Genomic DNA, 19355 nt, shown 5'->3' with positions numbered 1-19355 from the left:
AAAGCCAGCTATAGCTTCTGAAGATTTCAGAAGCTAGGTCAATAGAAGAGAACCAGAAAATCAAAAACAGAAGGCAAAGCAAGGCAGCTGACCTATGCTACAGCCTCCAGCACAGCTGAGGGGAATTGGGTGTGGCAGAGACCCACTGATCTGGAATGTTGGGTACCAACCCTCAGTTTTCATACCCAGAGCAGCTGGTCTTCCTTACTACAACAACAACGATGATGATAGTGATGACTAAGACGATGAATATGATAAGACTTTGCAAACAGCTTCATAAATGACATGTGAAATGAACGTAATCTAATCCTTTCCTTCAACCAGGGTGGAATCATTTAACAAGTAGGAGATGTACATCTGTGATGGCTAACTTTATTTTTATTTTTTGAGTCTCACTCTGTTGCCCAGGTTGGAGTGCAGTGGTGTGATCTTGGCTCACTGCAACCTCTGCCTCCCAGGTTCAAGCGATCCTCCCACTTCAGCCTCCCTAGTAGCTAGGTCTACAGCAGGGCACCACCATGCCTGGCTAATTTTTGTATATTTTGTGGAGATGGGGGTCTCCCTATGTAGCCCAGGCTGGTCTCAAACTCCTGGGCTCAAGTAATCCTCCCGCCTTGGCCTCCCAAAGGGCTTGGATTACAGGTGTAAGCCACTGTGCCTGGCCTGTGATGGTTGCCTTCAGGGGTCTCCTTGAATGGATTAAGGAATGCCTAAAAGCCTGGCAAAGCATTATTTCTGGGTATGTCTGTGAGGATGTTTCCTGCAGAGATTAGCACATGAGTCTGAGTGGATTCAGTGGGAAAGATCTGCCCTCAATGTGAATGGGTGCCATCCTCTCTGCCAGGGGACCCAGAAAGAACCAAAACAAAGGAAAGGCGAATGTGTCTCCTGGAGCTGGGAGACACTCTTCCTCTCCTGTCCTTGGACATCAGAACTCCACCTGCTCCAGCCTTTCAACTCTAGAACCTACACCAGTGGCCTCTTGCATTCTCAGGCCTTTGGCCTTGGACTGAGAATTACACTATTGGTTTCCCTGGTTCTGAGGCTTTCCAAGTTAGACTGAGCCATGCTACTGTCATCTCAGGATCTCCAGATTGCAGACAGCCTGTCGTGGGATTTCTCAGCCTCTATAATCACATGAGCCAGTTCCCCTAGTAAATCCCCTCTCATATATCTGTATGCTGTATATATCCTATTGGTTCTGTCTCTCTGGAGAACCCGAATACAACATCCTACAAGAATGCCATAATGCACTAAATAGATCCCTTTTATTCGTTATTCAACGATCATTTGTTGGGAATGTATTATATACAAGGCTTAAATGAAATATTCAAAGATATATAATGGGCCAGGCGCAGTGGCTCACGCCTGTAATCCCAGCATTTTGGGAGGCCGAGGCGGGTGGATCACTGGAGGTCAGGAGTTTGAGACCAGCCTGACCAACACGGTGAAACCCCGTCTCTACTAAAAAATACAAAAATTAGCTGGGTGTGATGGCGGGCGCCTGTAATCCCAGCTACTCCTGAGGCTGGGGCAGGAGAATCGCTTGAATCTGGGAGGCACAGGTTGCAGTGAGCTGAGATCGTGCCATTGCACTGCAGCCTGGGAGACAGAGGGAGACTCTGTCTCAAAAAACAAACAAACAAACATAAAGATATAAAAGGTTCCTTGCTTTTAAGTCTTTTTTTTTTTTTTTTTGAGACGAAATCTTGCTCTGTCACCCAGGTTGGAGTGCAATGACATGATCTCGGCTCACTGCAACCTACGACTCCCAGGTTCAAGTGATTCTTCTGTCTCAGCCTCCCAAGTAGCTGGGATTACAGGTGTGTGCTACCACGCCTGGCTAATTTTTTGTAATTTTAGTAGAGATGGGGTTTCACCATGTTGGACAGGCTGGTCTCGAACTCCTGACCTCAAGTGATCCACCCGCCTTGGCCTCCCAAAGTGCTGGAATTACAGGCGTGAGCCACTGTGCCCAGCTTGCTTTTAAGTCTTAAACTTGGGCTTCAGGCTCTAGGCAAATCCTGAGTGGTCCTGAAATTTTTCTTGTAAATAATGTCCTTCTTTTATTTGCATGCACGTCCCTAACCCCCGCGCGCACTTGAAGTTGTTTTCTGGCTCTAGTAACGGCTGCAATCATTCATTTCCAACTGCTCACCAAGATCCCCCTCAGCTCTATGCATTTGCAAGATGGTAGCCTGGAATTCTGCACACAGCCTGTGGCCATGGAGCTCACCAGGCTGCCTGGTTCCTACCAGACTGCTCTTAGAATACCAGGGCCATAAATCACCCAACTTGGCTAACTAACTGTGAGTGGCAAGAAATCACTGAAGGACATTGTATGGAATGAACCTCTGATTCATTTCCTCTTTCCTTAAGGGAACCCTATGACTCTTTTGCAGGCAAAGCACAGGCTGCCCTGCTGGCTAACTGAGGTCACTAAGAATCTTTAAGGGTTTTAGGGAGACAGAACCTATCAGTGAAACGATGGTGAGAGACTCAAAGGAGGTTTCTGTAGGGAAAGTGGCCTAGACAGTGACTCTCTGTGCTAAATAGACTTTAGATTTGTAAAAAGAGAGCCAGCCAGATGGGGTAGTGGCTGAGCACGTGCTCATCCAGGTCAGAGAGCCTGTTTCTGATTCCAGGCCCCACCACCTACTGGCCGTGGGGCTTCGGGCAAATGATGTTCCTTCCCATGCCTCAGTTTTCTCACCTACAAAATGGGGATAGGCTTATTGTAAGGACTGGATGATGTAACACCAGCGAATCACCGAGAACAGTGCTCGGGATGGAGTGACCAGTCCATAAAGGATTGCCAGAATTGTTACTGAGGCATGATGGTGCACAAGCTCAACCTTGATAGTGATACCAGGAGGCTCGTCTTCTCCCCAGGAGCACATCAACGTCATAAGGCCGTGAAGAATGTGCAGACCATCCTCAGTTCAGCAGCAGCACACCAGCCTGGCAATAGATAGTGCTATCACAAACAGCATAATAGCCTTTTCAGGGACATCCAGACAGCTGCAGGGAAAAGGCCCTTCTCATGAGAAAAAATAAGGTGATAAGTGCTTGGGGAAAAGATTTTCAAATGTGTTTTGGTCTCAGTTTAATCTCGGGGAAAACAAATTTGTTTCTTTACATGGAGATTTCTTATACCAAAGTTCCCCTTACAGGATTGACAGCATTTTGAAAGCTTATGCTAAGTCTTGCTGTTTTCCTTAAATCCCCTAAACTGCTACTCTAAGTTTTCTTAATCTTGACCTTGGATTTCAGGGAATTCAGGCTAAAAGAAAAATAAAGCCGGCCTCAAAATAGTTACTGTGGGCTACAAGTTTCATAACATTGGGGAAGCATCCTATCAATGAGCTGGAGCAACTTTCACACTTTTCACAACTGTCTGGATTCGCAGAGAGGTGGTCCAGTGCTGCCGGATGGGTGGGGTTTCCATGGCAACGACACAGCTCGGCCCACTCTGATTTATTATTTGCTCACAGTATTGAGAACAACAGTTTGACCTCAAGACAAAGAAAATAGTTTTTCTAGGGATTGTTTAGTTTAGGTAGTTTAAACCACTTGCCTTCTGACCCTTTTCTTTGAGACTTGATTGAATGTTGATAGTGTTTTTGCAAGAAGTGAGAAATAAATAAATACAGAGCCATGGAGCTGTCACAAATGGTACAGCAGCTCCTCAGAGTCATGGGGGTTTGGGGCTTTGAGGTCAAATGCAGGAATCTCCCATTACAGTAGTCTTTTTCAGGATGTTGGGCTTTAGTGCATGCAGGGGAGGGGAAGGAACATGGTATGCTTGGATTCTTGCAGTGGTGATTTTGAGAGGTGACAGAGTGCTGGCAGTCCTCAGAGCCCTCGCTTGCTCTCGGCACCTCCTCTGCCTGGGCTCCCACTTTGGCGGCATTTGAGGAGCCCTTCAGCCCACCACTGCACTGTGGGAGCCCCTTTCTGGGCTGGCCAAGGCTGGAGCCCACTCCCTCAGCTTGCAGGGAGGTGTGGAGGGAGAGGCGCTAGCGGGAACCGGGGCTGTGTGCAGCGCTTGCGGGCCAGCTGGAGTTCCGGGTGGGCATGGGCTTGGCGGGCCTGCACTCGGAGCAGCCGGCTGGCCCTGCCGGCCCCGGGCAGTGAGGGACTCGGCACCCGGGCCAGCAGCTGCAGAGGGTGTACTGGGTCCCCCAGCAGTGCCAGCCCACTGGCGCTGTGATCGATTTCTCGCCAGACCTTAGCTGCTTTCCCGCGGGGCAGGGCTCGGGACCTGCAGCCTGCCATGCCTGAGCCTCCCACCCACTCCATGGGCTCCTGTGCGGCCCGAGCCTCCCCGACGAGCACCACCCCCTGCTCCACGGTGCCCAGTCCCATCAACCACCCAAGGGCTGAGGAGTGCCAGCGCACGGCACGGGACTGGCAGGCAGCTCCACCTGCAGCCCCGGTGCGGGATCCACTGGGTGAAGCCAGCTGGGCTCCTGAGTCTGGTGGGGATGTGGAGAGTCTTTATGTCTAGCTCAGGGATTGTAAACACACCAATCAGCACCCTGTGTTTAGCTCAAGGTTTGTGAGTGCACCAATCGACATTCTGTATCTAGCTGCTCTGGTGGGGCCTCAGAGAACCTTTATGTCTAGCTCAGGGATTGTAAATACACCAATCGGCACTCTGTATCTAGCTCAAGGCTTGTAAACACACCAATCAGCACCCTGTGTTTAGCTCAAGGTTTGTGAGTGCACCAATCAACACTCTGTATCTAGCTGCTCTGGTGGGGCCTTGGAGAAACCTTATGTCTAGCTCAGGGATTGTAAATGCACCAATCGGTACCCTGTCAAAACAGGCCACTCAGCTCTACCAATCAGCAGGATGTGGGTGGGGCCAGATAAGAGAATAAAAGCATGCTGCCCAAGCCAGCATTGGCAACCCGCTAGTGCAACCCGCTAGTGTCCCCTTCCACACTGTGGAAGCTTTGTTCTTTCGCTCTTTGCAATAAATCTTGCTACTGCTCACTCTTTGGGTCCACGCTGCTTTTATGAACTGTAACACTCACCACGAAGATCTGCAGCTTCACTCCTGAGCCCAGCGAGACCACGAGCCCACCGGGAGGAACGAACAACTCCAGATGCGCTCCCTTAAGAGCTGTAACACTCACCGCGAAGGTCTGCAGCTTTACTCCTGAGCCAGCGAGACCACGAACCCACCAGAAGGAAGAAACTCCGAACACATCTGAACATCAGAAGGGACAGACTCCAGACGCGCCACCTTAAGAGCTGTAACACTCACCGCGAGGGTCTGCGGCTTCATTCTTGAAGTCAGTGAGACCAAGAACCCACCAATTCCGGACACAATTTCACTAAGCTACATGTGTGTCCAACTGGGTCGCTTCACTTCACAATTCATTCATCCGCAAAAGAGCGATCTTGGACACAAAGATCGACTGGAATGAAACCGATGGTTGGTAGCCTCAGACTTCTTGGTCCTTGCTGCGCTGCATCCTCTCCATGGAAGGTAGTACACCACTCATTCACTCATTCATTCAAGAGAGATGGCCTGAAACCATCAATCAACAAGCTCTGCCCTAGAGACTTAAAAAAAAATGAGTAAGTTTTCTGGCTCTTTCCTCTCCTTGCTCTACCAACACCTGCTCCCAGATCCTTGTGCCTTAACAAGCCAAAGATGACAGATAATGGCTTAAAAAGAAACTCCTCTTACGACAACTTGGTTTGATTGGAAATGACACCTGTTTATAGCCATACCACCTTGAACATGCCTGATCTCATCTGGAAATGACACTTGATAGCGAATTTCCAGGAAAAAGACACCAGATAGGAGGCGTCCTGAAGGCCCTGTGGCCTTTTAATAGATTTTCTTCACTGCTCAAGAAGTCCTCCCTATCAAATCGTCTCCCTGATGCCATCTGGAGTGGCTGACAGCTCCCGCACCCCACCATCCCCTGTGATGGGGAAATAAACCGCAAAACCTTTTACAAGTGTGAATCATCGTGCACCTGCCCATTCAATCTTCTTTCATGTAATTTGGAAAATAACTCTTTTCATGTAGAGCTCTTAAAAACACCTGGAAATATTGGAAGCATAATAAGGCCAAGCCCCTACCCCCCACACCACCCTTAGGTACTACAGTCCTAATAATAACCAGAAGAATAAACACAATTGGATATCTGTCATGTGCTGGGTACTTGCTAAGTGCTTTCAGTACATCAAGTCATTTGATTCTCCACAAGCAATGAAGATAGATATGGCTATTATTCCTGTTTTTGTGATGCAGAAACAGAGGCTGAGAGATGAGGTAAAGTGATTTTCTGGCTCTTCCTGACTCTAGAATTTGAGTTCTGACCCATCATGTTATTAGCTGCTACCACTAGCAACTAATTCCTAGGTGAAGTCAGAGCCCTTTTTAAATCTTGACAATAATTGGAGTCTCATGAAAGAACTAGAACCATGCAATTCGATTTTCAACTCTATATTTGATAGTGAATGACAGAATACCCGTCTGATTTGCACCAGAAGTATAAATCAAATTGCACTTCTTCTTCTTTTTTTTTTTTTTTTTTTTCTTGAGACGGAGTCTCTATCTGTCACCCAGGCTGGAGTGCAGTGGTGCTATCTAGGCTCACCGCAACCTCTGCCTCCCGGGTTCAAGCAATTCTCCTGCCTCAGCCTCTTGAGTAGCTGGGATTACAGGTGTGTGCCACCACTCCTGGCTAATTTTTTTGGTATTTTTAGTAGAGACGGGTTTCACCATATTGGCCAGGCTCATCTCAAACTCCTGACCTTGTGATCCGCCCACCTCAGCCTCCCAAAGCAAATTGCACTTCTGTTAGTTAAGGTTTCAGCTTGGGTGCAAGGCAGACACCAGGACCTTGGGAAGTCTGAATCACAAATGTGCTGTGTGACTCTGACTGCTCTGAGTCTCAGCACCTTCACCTGTAGGGTGGGGTGCCCTGACTCAGTAATTCATACTTATTTCAGTGGACTCCTTTACTCATGAAGTCTTATCTAAGCCTTCAGGTGGAAACCAGAAGACCCATTATCTTTAACGGGTTGTTCTGCTGTAACATATGATGACGCTGTCACCCCAACAAAATGTTCAGGGAACACCTTCTGAGTACTTTGCTTTGATTTTTTTTTTTTTTTGAGACAGAGTCTCTCTCTGTCATCAGACTGGAGTGCAGTGGTGCGATCTCGGCTCACTGCAACCTCCACCTCCTGGGTTCAAGCGATTCGCCTGCCTAAGCCTCCCGAGTAGCTGGGATTACAGGCGTACGCCATCACGCCCAGCTAATTTTTGAATTTTTAGTAGAGACAGGGTTTCACCATGCTGGCCAGGATGGTCTCGATCTCCTGACCTCCTGATCTGCCCGCCTCTGCCTCCCAAAGTGCTGGGATTACAGGCATGAACCACCGTGCCTAGCCTGCTTTAATGTTTTATAGCTCCTGTTTTCTAAGACAGTGCAAAGCGTTCATTCATCCATTCATTTATGCTGCAAATAGTTAAGGAATGACTGATACAAAGTATTTGAAAGGTGTCAGAATTTAGGATATCAGATGGATAGAGACTGATTTTTTAAAAATCTCTTGAAGGGTACCGTAACTTCATTATTGTTCTGTAATATAGGAGGAGAACAAATGGGTATTCTGAAAAAAACAAAAACCCGGAGCTGGAAGCCAGGAGGTCCAAACTCTAGCTCTGTATGCACCAACATACAGACATAATCTTTCTGGGTGTCAGTGTCCTCATTTGTAAATTTACAATAACAGGGCCCGCTCTTTTCAACACATGTGTAGGAGCTCATGGAGAGTGTCCCTAGGAATCACACTCAGAAAGTTTGGACCACCCAGACATGGCCCAAAGGATTTTGTTACTGGGAAGCAGTAATTAGAAGAGATGGAGATGAGGCTGGGCTCCAAGACTTCAATTAAGTGACAAGAGAAAGTGGTCACCGCATAGCTTGGAATCCTGAGTTGTGCACCCAAGGAAGGGATGCACTGGGTGGCTGGCAGGAGAGACCAAAGCTGGGGCTGAGAGATTGTGAGGGCAATTGTTTTACTATAGCAGGGGTTGGGGGAACTTATGGGGTACAGTCACTCCTCACATTGTCTCCCAGCTCCCACCTTGAGGGAATGTGCATCAGATTCCTTTTTTTTCTTTTTTTGGGACAGGGTCTCACTCTGTGGTCGAGACTGAAGTGCAGTGGTGCAGTCTTGGCTTACTACAACTTCCACATCCCAGGCTCAATTGATCCTCCCGCCTCAGCTTCCCTGTAGCTAGGACTACAGGTGTGCACCACCATGCTCAGCTAACTTTTTAATATTTTGTAGAGACAAGGTCTCACCATGTTGCACGAGCTGGTCTCTAACTCATGGGCTCAAGCGAACTTCCCACCTGGACCTCCACAAGTGTTGAGATCGCAGGAGTGAGCCACTGGGCTGGCTGGCTGATTCTTAATAACTGAAAGAGCGAGTCAGGTTGCAAAAGCTGCACCAGGTTGGAGAAGGAGCTTCCAGGCCACCCTCCTTCATCTGTATGGAGTGCTGGTGAGGAGATGCTGCTGTGCCCCAGGGATCTGAAATTCTACACACCTAAAAAAAACTTGCCTTTCCCACCATCCATACAATCATGGGACTGGGGGCTTCCCTGGACCCTCCCTCTCTCCTGGACTGCCTCCCAGCCACCAGGTCCTGCCAATGGTCCCTCACAGAGTTCCTTTTTATCCCTCCCTGCTCCTCCATGCTAGCACCACAATTTCAGCCCATGTCACTTCTAGTCCAGCCTGTTCTTCTCCAGTTTCAACCCCTCAGTTTGTTTTCCTCCTAAGCCTCTAGACCAGCACTGTCCAAAGGAAATCTAATGTGAGCCACATATGCAATTTTACATTTGCCAGTGATGACCACATTGACTAATGAATAAGGTATCTGACTTGGGATCAGAAGACTCAGTGTGCCAGTGGCCTCGTTTAGAAAGTAAAAAGGAACAGGTGAATTGAAAACATTTAATAAATTTTAACCCAATATACCCAAATTATTAATACACAAAATTTTAATGAGATATTTTTATGTTTTTTCATACTAAGTTTTTGAAATCTTGTTGCATATACACTTACCGCACATCTCAAATTTGGACTGGCCACGTTTCATATGCTCACTTGCCACAGGTTGCTGGTGGCCCGGACTGGACAGTGCAGGTGTAAATGCAACCTCATCACTTGAGAACTTTCCAAAATCCTTTAGTTCCCTGCCCCACCCCCACCCCAAGATAAGCTTCAGTTTCACCTCTGCCTTTCTTTGCAACATCAGGTTTGACCCTTCCCCCAATACCACACACTGCATTCCCACCATACCAAACTTCTGGTGGTTCTCAGTCTGTGGCAGACTCGCTATCGCCCCAGAACCTTTTGTATACCCTATTCTTCCGCCTCCATTTGGGCACACCTCCTCTTTGAAGCCACCCCCCTACCCTAACCTAACTTAAGGCACATAGCGGGCGAAATAATAACCTTTAAAGCTGTATGCATCAAAATCCCCCAGAACCTGTGAGTGTGTTACCTTACACGGCAAAGGATCTTGAGATGGGAACATCCCTGGGTTATGCAGGTAGGCTCAAAGGAATCAAAAGAGGCCCTATAAGAAGAAGGAAGGTGGGCCGGGCGCTGTGGCTCACGCCTGTAATCCCAGCACTTTGGGAGGCCGAGGCGGGAGGATCACGAGGTCAGGAGATCGAGAACATCCTGGCTAACACGGTGAAACCCCGTCTCTACTAAAAACACAAAAAATTAGCCGGGCGTGGTGGCGGGCGCCTGTAGTCCCAGCTACTCCGGAGGTTGAGGCAGGAGAATGGTGTGAATCCGAGAGGCGGAGCTTGCAGTGAGCCGAGATCGCGCCACTGCACTCCAGCCTGGGCGACAGAGGGAGACTCTGTCTCAAAAAAAAAAAAAAAAAAAAAAAAAAATAGGAGAAAGGCGGGTCAGAGTCAGGGAAAGAGATAGGATGAAGGAAGCAGGAAAAGAGAGATTGGAAGACGCTGCACCACTGGCTTTGAAGATGGAGCGTGGGGTCAGGAGCCAAGGAATGCAGGCAGCCTCCAGAAGCTAGAAAAATCGAGCAAACAATTCTCTTCTAGAGCCCGCAGAAGGAACACAACCCTGCCCAGCACCTTGATTTTAGCCCACTGAGACTGATTTTGGACTTCTGACCTTTAGAACTGTAATAAACTTGCATTGTTTTAAGCCACTAGGCTTTGGTACTTGTTACAGCAGCCTATGGAAACGAATACAAGCACTTTTTCCTTTGAACTCCTATAACTCCTTACCTCCAGCATGCAGCACTGATTTTTGTGTGCTTAGGTTTTCTTGCTTGTCTGTCCACCACACTTGGAGCTCCTTGGAGACAGTTTTTCTCTCATTTACTTTATTTGTGCCTGGGAAGTCGGGACCCCAAATGTCTGTTTTGTTTTGTTTTTTTCCTTTTTTTTTTTTTTTTTGAGACAGGGTCTCCCTCTGTTGCCCAGGCTGGAGTGCAGAGGTGTGATCTCACCTCACTGAAACCTCCAACCTCCCAGGCTCAAGCGATCCTCCAACTTCAGTCTCCTGTGTAGCTGGGACTACAGGCGCACACCACCATGCTTGGCTAATTTTTGCATTTTTTGGTAGAGATGGGGTTTCTCTATGTTGCCCAGGCTGGTCTCAAGCTCTTGGACTCAACTAATCTACTTGTCTCGTCCTCCCAAAGTGCTGGGATCATAGACATGAGCCATTGTGCTCGGCCTCTCATTTACTTTAATTTCTCCTACACCCAGCATTGCCCAGCTAGTAAATGCTCCTTTAAAAAAAAGAATGAATGAAGGTAGTGGAAGGTATTTCTTCTCTCTCTTACAGTGAGAGAAGAGCCTCCTGTAAGCCACACCCATGCTGGCAACACTCAAGCATTCACATAACGAAGAAGCCAGGAGCAGTTTCTGTAGCCGGCAGCAGGGGAGCGGAAGGAGGCATTGCAGGAAGAAGCAAGAAGGGCCCCGCAGAGGGCTGCTGTGGCTGCACCTGTCAGGCAGATGTGATATACTCCAGAAACTTTGAAACCAGAAGCATGGAGCTTAAGCTTAAGGACTGCATGGAGCCAGGTGCAGTGGCTCACACCTGCAATCCCAGCACTTTAGGAGGCTGAGGTGGGAGGATTGCTTGAGCCCAGGAGTTCGAGACCAGCTTGGGCAACATAGACCTGGTGTCCACAAAAAATATTTTTAAAAAAATTAGCTGGGCATGGTGGCGTGCACCCGTAGTCCCAACTAGTTAGGAGGCTGAGGCAGGAGGATTGCCTGAGCCCAGGAACTTGAGGCTACAGTAAACTATGATTGCGCCACTGCACATCAGTCTGGGCACAGAGTGAGATGCTGTTTCAGGAAAACAAAACAAAACAAAGCAAAAACAACAACAACAACAACAACACTGCACTGGATTTGTGAAAAACTGGAAAATAAACAGAATTCTAAGAAAATTATTTTTGTAGCTCCTCAGGTCACTCCAGGGCAGCTGATTGATAAAGTAGCTGCTACACTAAGTCTCAGGGGTGAGATCAGGGCAAGTGTGAAGGTGTAAGGACTGTTCAGTCAAGAAGGATCCGGTGGCAAGGAAGAGCAATAACAAGTGAATGGGAACTCACTAAAGCCCCGGCCTGGGGAAAGAAAGGATTAAGCAACTGCGATTTGGAACCAGGAGAGAAAACACTCCCATTGAGAGGTGGATAGACATCTGTGTAGCCTGGGACTTCTGAGGCTTGGCTCTATTGACATCTTGAGCCAGCCAGTTCCTTGTTGTGTCACCGTGGGGGGAGGGGCCACCCTGTGCACTGTAGGATGTTCATTATCTTCCAGGCCTCTACCCACTGGATGCCAGCGAGTAAAGTCACTACCCCCACCCCCAGTCGTCATAACTAAAAATCTCTCCGGACATTGCCAAATCTCCACTGGGTACCAAGATTGCCCCTCAGTTGAGAACCAATGATTCAGAGGAAGAAATAGGATTGGGGAAGGAGTAGGGATACACTTTAAGGAAGAGCAGTGTAGCTAACAGAAAATAGCAGAGAATAGATCATAAAGCCAGAGGAAAGAGAAAGCTGGTAGGTAAAAGTCTCACCATAGAAGGAGTGACAGCAAAAATGATTGATGGAAGAGGGAACAGAAAGGAAGACAAGCAAAAAGCAGAAAGTAGAGAAAAAGACCTGAAAGGAAGTCTGGGATGACTGTCCAGGGAGTGACGCCAGCCTGAGAGGGAATCGACCTCAAAGCAGGTCAATCTGAGGGTTTAATGACAGGTAACTGACACACAGGGTCAGGGGCCATTAGGCCCATTAGCCTTCTATCAGGACGTAAAGATGTGAGAGCCAGATACATGTCAAATTGCATATATACACATCACTTCCAGGTTTATTATAATAATACTCCAGATAAATGTTGGAACTGAAAGAAGCTTCGATAAGTCTCAACTCGCTTTCTAATTATCATGACGCTCATCAGAGGTTTCAAACCAAATAAACATCACTGAAAGATAGGTTCAGGTTTAAACATCACTAATCAAGCAGAAAGATGGTCAACAATTACCCTGATCTACCACAAACAAAAAGGGATGCAAAACAATTAAGTGAAACTAAACCAAGTCAGCTCATTTTATCTGGCGTTCCTTTGGGATCCTGCATTGCTGGTAAAGATTAGGACCAAAGAATGCAAAACCATGCTGATCTTAAACCATTCACTGCAGACAAGTCAACAACCTCCAAGAGTTGTGTTTGTGTGTTGTTGGGATGTGTGAGGGGAGGAACAGAGAGATCAATGCAAAGCTCTTCCAATCATCTGGAGCAAAACCTGGTTGCAACTGCTTGCCCTTTTCTATTCACAATTAGAAGTGGGTTCCACAGGACTATGCTGTACTCTGAAGTTTTTAAAACATTTTGCCTAGGTATTTCCTTGTGGTGATTGCAGAAATGCTCTCTATGAGTAGTCTTCATAATCTCCTAGTTTTGTGAGAGTTCTAGGTCTGATAAAAACCTGTTTCTGGGCTGGAGATAGAACTGGAAGGACAGTTTGCAAAAGTGCCAGAACTCCACAAGTTGTGAAACCTCATCTCATTCTTCTCATGCCAGCATTCCCATGTAAATCAGTGATTGTTTGCCTCTAGGAAGACAGGTCCAATGGATATAGCTCAGCTTTGCTGCAGAGAGCTCTGGGGCTAATATACAGAGGTGGGAACTTATGGGGCCAGCTGGTTAACAGAACTGCAGAAAGAAGATTGTGCCTGAGCACTAACTCAGGCAATGTCAGGGTTACTGGTTATGGTGGTGGACCATGGGCCTTCCCTGGTTTGCATTATGTCCCTGGGCAAACATACTGGATGCAGTCTATCTCTTAGGCAAAAACTACCTAGCTGCTTACTTCTCCAAAGGACAGTTTAGTGTAGTGATGACAGCGTGAGCTCTGGCGCCGAAACTGCCCTTATAACTGTACCTTAGGGATCTAATAAAATCACTGCCTCAGTTTCCATATCTTTATTTTTATTTGCCTTTTCTTGAGATGGAGTCTTGCTCTGTTGCCCAGGCTGGAGTGCAGTGGTGTGATCTTGGCTCACTGCAACCTCTGCCTCCCGGGTTCAAGCAATTCTCCTGTTTCAGCCTCCTAAGTAGCTGAGACTACAGGCATGCCCACCACACCCAACTAGTTTTTGTATTTTTAGTAGAGATGGGGTTTCACCACATTGGCCAGGCTGGTCTCGAACTCCTGACCTCAAGTGATCTGTTCAGCCTCGGCCTCCCAAAGTGCTGGGATTACAGGTGTGAGCCACTGCGCCCCACCAGTTTCCACATCTTTAAAATGCAGACAATAATAGAATCAGTGACAGAAGATTTTGATAAGGCTTAAATGTGATAATACCTGAATAGTGCTTAGAATAATGTCTACATGTACCAAATGGTCAATAAATATTTGTTATTCTTTATTTGTTGTTCCAAATTCTTAGAAAATTATCATCATCCATTAAAAGCTTATAGGAATATAGCTTTCTTGGCATTATTTCATGAACAGGCCTCTATTATTTTTGTTGTTTGTTTTGTTAATTGTTCTGTTGCTCAGGCTGGAGTGCAGTGGCATGATCATGACTCACTGCAGCCTCAGATTCTCAGGCTCAAGCGATCTTCCCACCTCAGCCTCCTGAACAGATGGAACTACAGGTGTGCACTACCACACCCAGCTAATATTATTATTATTGTAGAAACAGATTCTATGTTGCTCAGGCTGGTCTTGAACTTCTGGGCTCATGCAATCCTCCTGCCTCATCCTCCCAAAGTATTGGGATTACAGGTGTGAGTAACTGTGCCCACTGCCTCAGAAAATAGAGCCACAGGCCTCTATTTTCTTTCTTTCTTTCTTTTTTTTTTTTTTTTTTTTGGAGACGGAGTTTGACTCTGTCATCCAGGCTGGAATGCATCTGCATGATCTTGGCTCACTGCAACCTCTGCCTCCCGGGTTCAAGCAATTCTCCTGCCTCAGCCTCCCGAGTAGCTGGGACTACAGGTGCACGCCGCCATGCCCGGCTAATTTTTTGTATTTTATTAGAGACAGGGTTTCACCATGTTGCCCAGGCTGGTCTTGAACTCCTGAGCTCAGGCAATCTGCCTGCCTCAGCCTCCCAAAGTGCTAGGATTACAGGCGTGAGCCACTGTGCCTGGCCCACAGGCCTCTATTTTCATTAAGAAATGCATTCCACATTCTATTAGAATCTTTAACGACTTAAAAAAAAAACTAATAACTTTTAAAACCTGAACTCTGAGATTTTTCTACACGGTATGGACTGCTGTTTCCTTTAAACACAGCTGCCCTTCAAGGAGATTGTGGACTCCTTAGGCTGGGGCCCCTTACACTGTTGCAAACTTTCCCGATGTCACCCAGTAAGAAAAGCTCAACAGAACATGATGTCACCAGTGGATAGATTTGAAGAGAGTTATTTTTGCCTCTCTAGAATTGATCAGGCTAGGCGCCGTGGTTCACGTGTGTAATCCTAGCACTTTGGGAAGCTGAGGTAGGAGGATCGCTTGATCTCAGGAGTTGGAGGCTGTAGTGAGCTATGATTGCACCACTGCACTCCAGCCTGGGTAACAGAGCCAGATCTTGTCTCTAAAATAAATAAATGAAAAATAGAATTGATCACAGCTGGGTTTTAACTAGGTAGCCTCTCAAACATTTAAACAATGAGGTAAAAGTAGGACAGACAGTAATCAGAAGCACAGCTCTTCTCTAAAGGAAGTATATGCATTCTATTTTCTAGCAACCATTATTGGGTGATTTGATTTAGAGACTCAGTCACCCCCTAATGTCTGATTTAAGCACAATGTTAATGACACCAATGTCAATTCTGCTATTTATTTTAGGCTGTTCTATGACATGGTGTCCTATCCTTAGCTATCAATTTCACAAAGTTATCTTTCATGGAAAGCAAATAAGATGAGACAGGGTGGATGGTCCAGCATAACTACATCCCAATTATTGAAGAGAAAAACTAAAATAATCTTAGGTATCATTTATTACCTCTGATGTGATGGGCTTGTTATAGATCCTATTTACTCTTTTCATCAGTTCTATGAGATGGATATTGTCATTCTGTTTTATTTGTGGATAAACTGAGTCCCAGGAAGATGAAGCAAATGTTTCAGGGTCATAGTGGTATTAGGTGGTAGAACTGAATTTCAAACCAAAGTAAAACTTACTTTTAAGTCTAGTTTTTTCCCAACTCCCAGTGCTATTTCTCTAAGTCCAGTTTTTAAAAGAGGAAAGTAAGGTCAACCTCATATCCAGAGGAAAAAAAAAAGTTTTAAATTAGCATCCTCTGCGGGCATGGGTAGTAGAATTATTTTTATTCCACCATAAAAGATATCTTGGCTCAAATCAAAACACTTTCCAAGTCAGCATTATTACCTGTCAAATTGGCTTGATACCATATTACTGAGTGAATATCTCCCAGTTCTTAATAAACATTAAGTAACTCTTACCCTTGCCGAGTTAAGGGAGATAAACAGGGTTTGCTCTTCAAAAATAAAACGAGATGTTGCTAGCATTGGAATGACAGACACTCAGAGGAGTCAGCTCATAAGTCCTTGGGAGATTCAAATCCATTTTCTAGAACAGGGACTTCACAGCATGAGCCAGTGGCCCCACATCTGCTGCAGGCCCCTTCTCCTTCCTTTGTTCATGCTCATGGGGACAAGAGATGGGTCAGAGCAGCTGCAGCTCCTGCCATCTCTATTTGTTGCAAAGGGAGCTGCAGAATTGAGTGGTGTTAGAACACACTTCTCCACCCCAAATCCCAGGTTTGATCCTATAGCTCTTGATTGGTCAAGGAGACTGCCAACTCATATTGCCTCAACAGATACTGATTTGGGGGAAAACCTAGACTGGGCCCCTGTGTGTTACAACTTTCCAGACCAAATAAGACATCCAAATCACATGGATAATTTTTCTTGATATTTTTGGAGATAATCATGTAGCTAGAAGGTTCTCTTTTTTCTATTTGTACATTTTTGAGTGGCCTACCCAAGTATAAAGCTAACTAATCTATGAAAATGGCTTTTATTTCAAAATTGGGCAAAAATGGTGTGATTCTGTCATGGACACAGGAATCAGACATTTCTTCCTGCCTTGGGAGAAAATTCCAGAGATCAACAGCTTCAATCAACTTTCAGAATTTGTGCAAGTTAAAACTAAGACAGGCTTAGTGAAAAGGTAATATACACACCCAAAAACCAGGGCTTTAACATCCATTTACTGTTTTAAAAACTTTTTTTTTTATTCTTCTTGCCTCAAACAGTCCCCCACAATGGTTTGGAGACTGGCACACTTTCACACCTTCCAAGATGTAACCCTAATTCTCTAAGCAGACCTGGCTATATACGTCAATCAAAACTGAAACTGAAGGAAAGGTATCAGGGCAATTGTTTATTTTAGGGATATCTTATCGTATGCCTATCACTCACAGTACAATATGAACTTTACCCACACTTGTTGAGCTTTGTTTCACCTTACCTTACAGTTAGGTGACTGTTGCTATATTTCAGGGAGACCGGGGGAATAATCTGTCATTTTTTTCAAGCAATTTATAGGCTTTTCTTTTATGGTTACCTTGAATCTCATGACTGATCATGTAATTATCCTGAGTTGACTTCTGAGAATTTGAGAACCGACTTGTGATCTGCTTGAAACGTGGCCCAGGACTTTCTGCTTATACAGCCCTGCCAATTAACATAACATCAGCTTTATTTTACTATTTGATCCTGATTTTTCCTTTGCCTTAAGTTCTTTGTCTAATTTTGCCCTATACTACATACACTTTGTGTACATATGTACACACACACACACATACACAATAGTTTATTTTTTGTCAGCCACCACAAATCCTTTTTATAGGAAAATCTTTAAATGGTGAAATGAATTGTCCCAGTTGGTGGTGGTCTGTTCTTTATATTCTGATTTTCTCCAAATAAGATGTTGGAGTCCCTTAAAACTGAGAAGAGACAACTGATTTTATTTAGAAGCATATTCTCTGCCCTGTGGCCCGGTGTTTACTTTTCTTTTTTCCTTTCACTTTACTTTTGTACGCAGCCATCTCTCTATTCTCCAGCCAGTCACCCCACCCCCAGGCAACATGCAGCAGTACTACTTAACAATACCTGGTCTACCAGGGATTCTAACCTATAACATAGTATGCACTAGAAAGCCCCAGACACAGCCCCACATCCCCAGGACACAGTAAATTGTATAACTATCTGCTCTCTGGTTTGTTTCAGGGAAACTGACAGATCTTTATGAAAAACTTTGCAGAGAGTGGTATGCTGAAAAGAAATAATCACATAATCACACACGGCCTCCCCCAAGGAGCATTTAGGGCCCTATCATTAATCTTTGTAACACTCCTATGAAAGAGGTGGATGGCAAGTTCTCTCAGGCCAGTGTTTCATAGGTGAGGGGACAGGGCAGGCCTGGGCTTGCACATGGTCTAGAAGGGAGGAAAGAAAACTCAGCACCCTTGAGGCTCCCACCAGTCAGCCCCAGCACTGACATCTCCCATGCAGCCCGCAGCCTGGGCAATGCAGATTTTGTCTTTTACAGGAGTATTTAGCTTTTTGAGGGCAGGTATCCATATATGGCCATCCATAGCTCTTTCCGGCTTGGCAGTGCTCCCCGGACCAGCAACTCCTCACTGCACCCCATGCTGTCAGTAGCTGGCAGTAGGTTGAAATTACAGGCCTCTAGGCAAAGGTTTTTCAGAAGGTTTCAGCTCCAGATCACCTCTTACAGAAATGTATGAAATGCTCTGACCACCCACCATTGGGATTTCCTCCCTGTGCAAACCTGAGCTGTTTGCTGGGCCCCAGCAACTTCTCTAACCCCTTATTCTCATAGGCACTCAGCACCAGGAGCTGAAAATAAAAAGGCGGCAAAGTCGGCTCTGATGCCAATCTTCTGCCACACAGCTGTGTATAATGGTTTTGCTGTTATCATTTTGCAGCCTGAATCACTTTCCCTGAAATGCTGCAGGTCTGCACTTGTGGCCTAGTAACTATTTAATGAAACTGATAATTAATCTCCTATACCACGCTCTGTTACTTGTAGAACTAACGTCCACAATGCAACAGTAGAAGAATAAAATGAGTAAAGATGAGAAAAAAGACAGCAAGTTGTCAAGATATAGTAATTGGTAAGGAATTAAAAATAGAACCTCCTACCAGATTACAAGATGGCCTCTCCCTTCCGAGATGGATATCAAACACTTTTTTGTCACAATCTGAAGAGATACAATTATCATAAGCCCCAGAAGGGGTTTCTTCCTCATGTGCTTAGTGAGGTCTGTCTTTAGGAACCCAAACAACTGTTATAAAGTGGATTCCTATATATCTAGGGAGTGAAAAGCTAGAAGGCTAGAAGGCAAAAACTTAAAGTTCTGTGCAATACAATAATTACGTTACAAGTAATAATGTTTACAGGACACTCAACATATGCCAGGCATGATAAACAAAATGCTATAGAAGCATTGCTTCATTTAATACTCATAAAAATTGATGAGAGATATTTCCCCATTTTACAGATGAGGAAACAGAGTGTCAGAAGTAAATTGCTTCAGATCACTCCTCCAGGAAACCAAACAGCCTGAGTTTGAATCCAGTTTTTTCTGACCTCATGGTTTTTTTTTCTGACCTCATGATGATCACTCTCCAGTTTTGCAACATCCTGAAATGTCTTCTGAATTATCAAATAAAAATTAACTCATTTGTGTTAAGTAGCAGTGTCATATTTTAATATCAAGTGGGTGGTCTTC

Source organism: Pan paniscus, chromosome 17 (genome assembly GCF_029289425.2).
Source record: "Pan paniscus chromosome 17, NHGRI_mPanPan1-v2.0_pri, whole genome shotgun sequence".
Taxonomy (NCBI): Eukaryota; Metazoa; Chordata; class Mammalia; order Primates; family Hominidae; genus Pan; species Pan paniscus.
Note: the sequence above shows the minus strand (reverse complement) of the source record.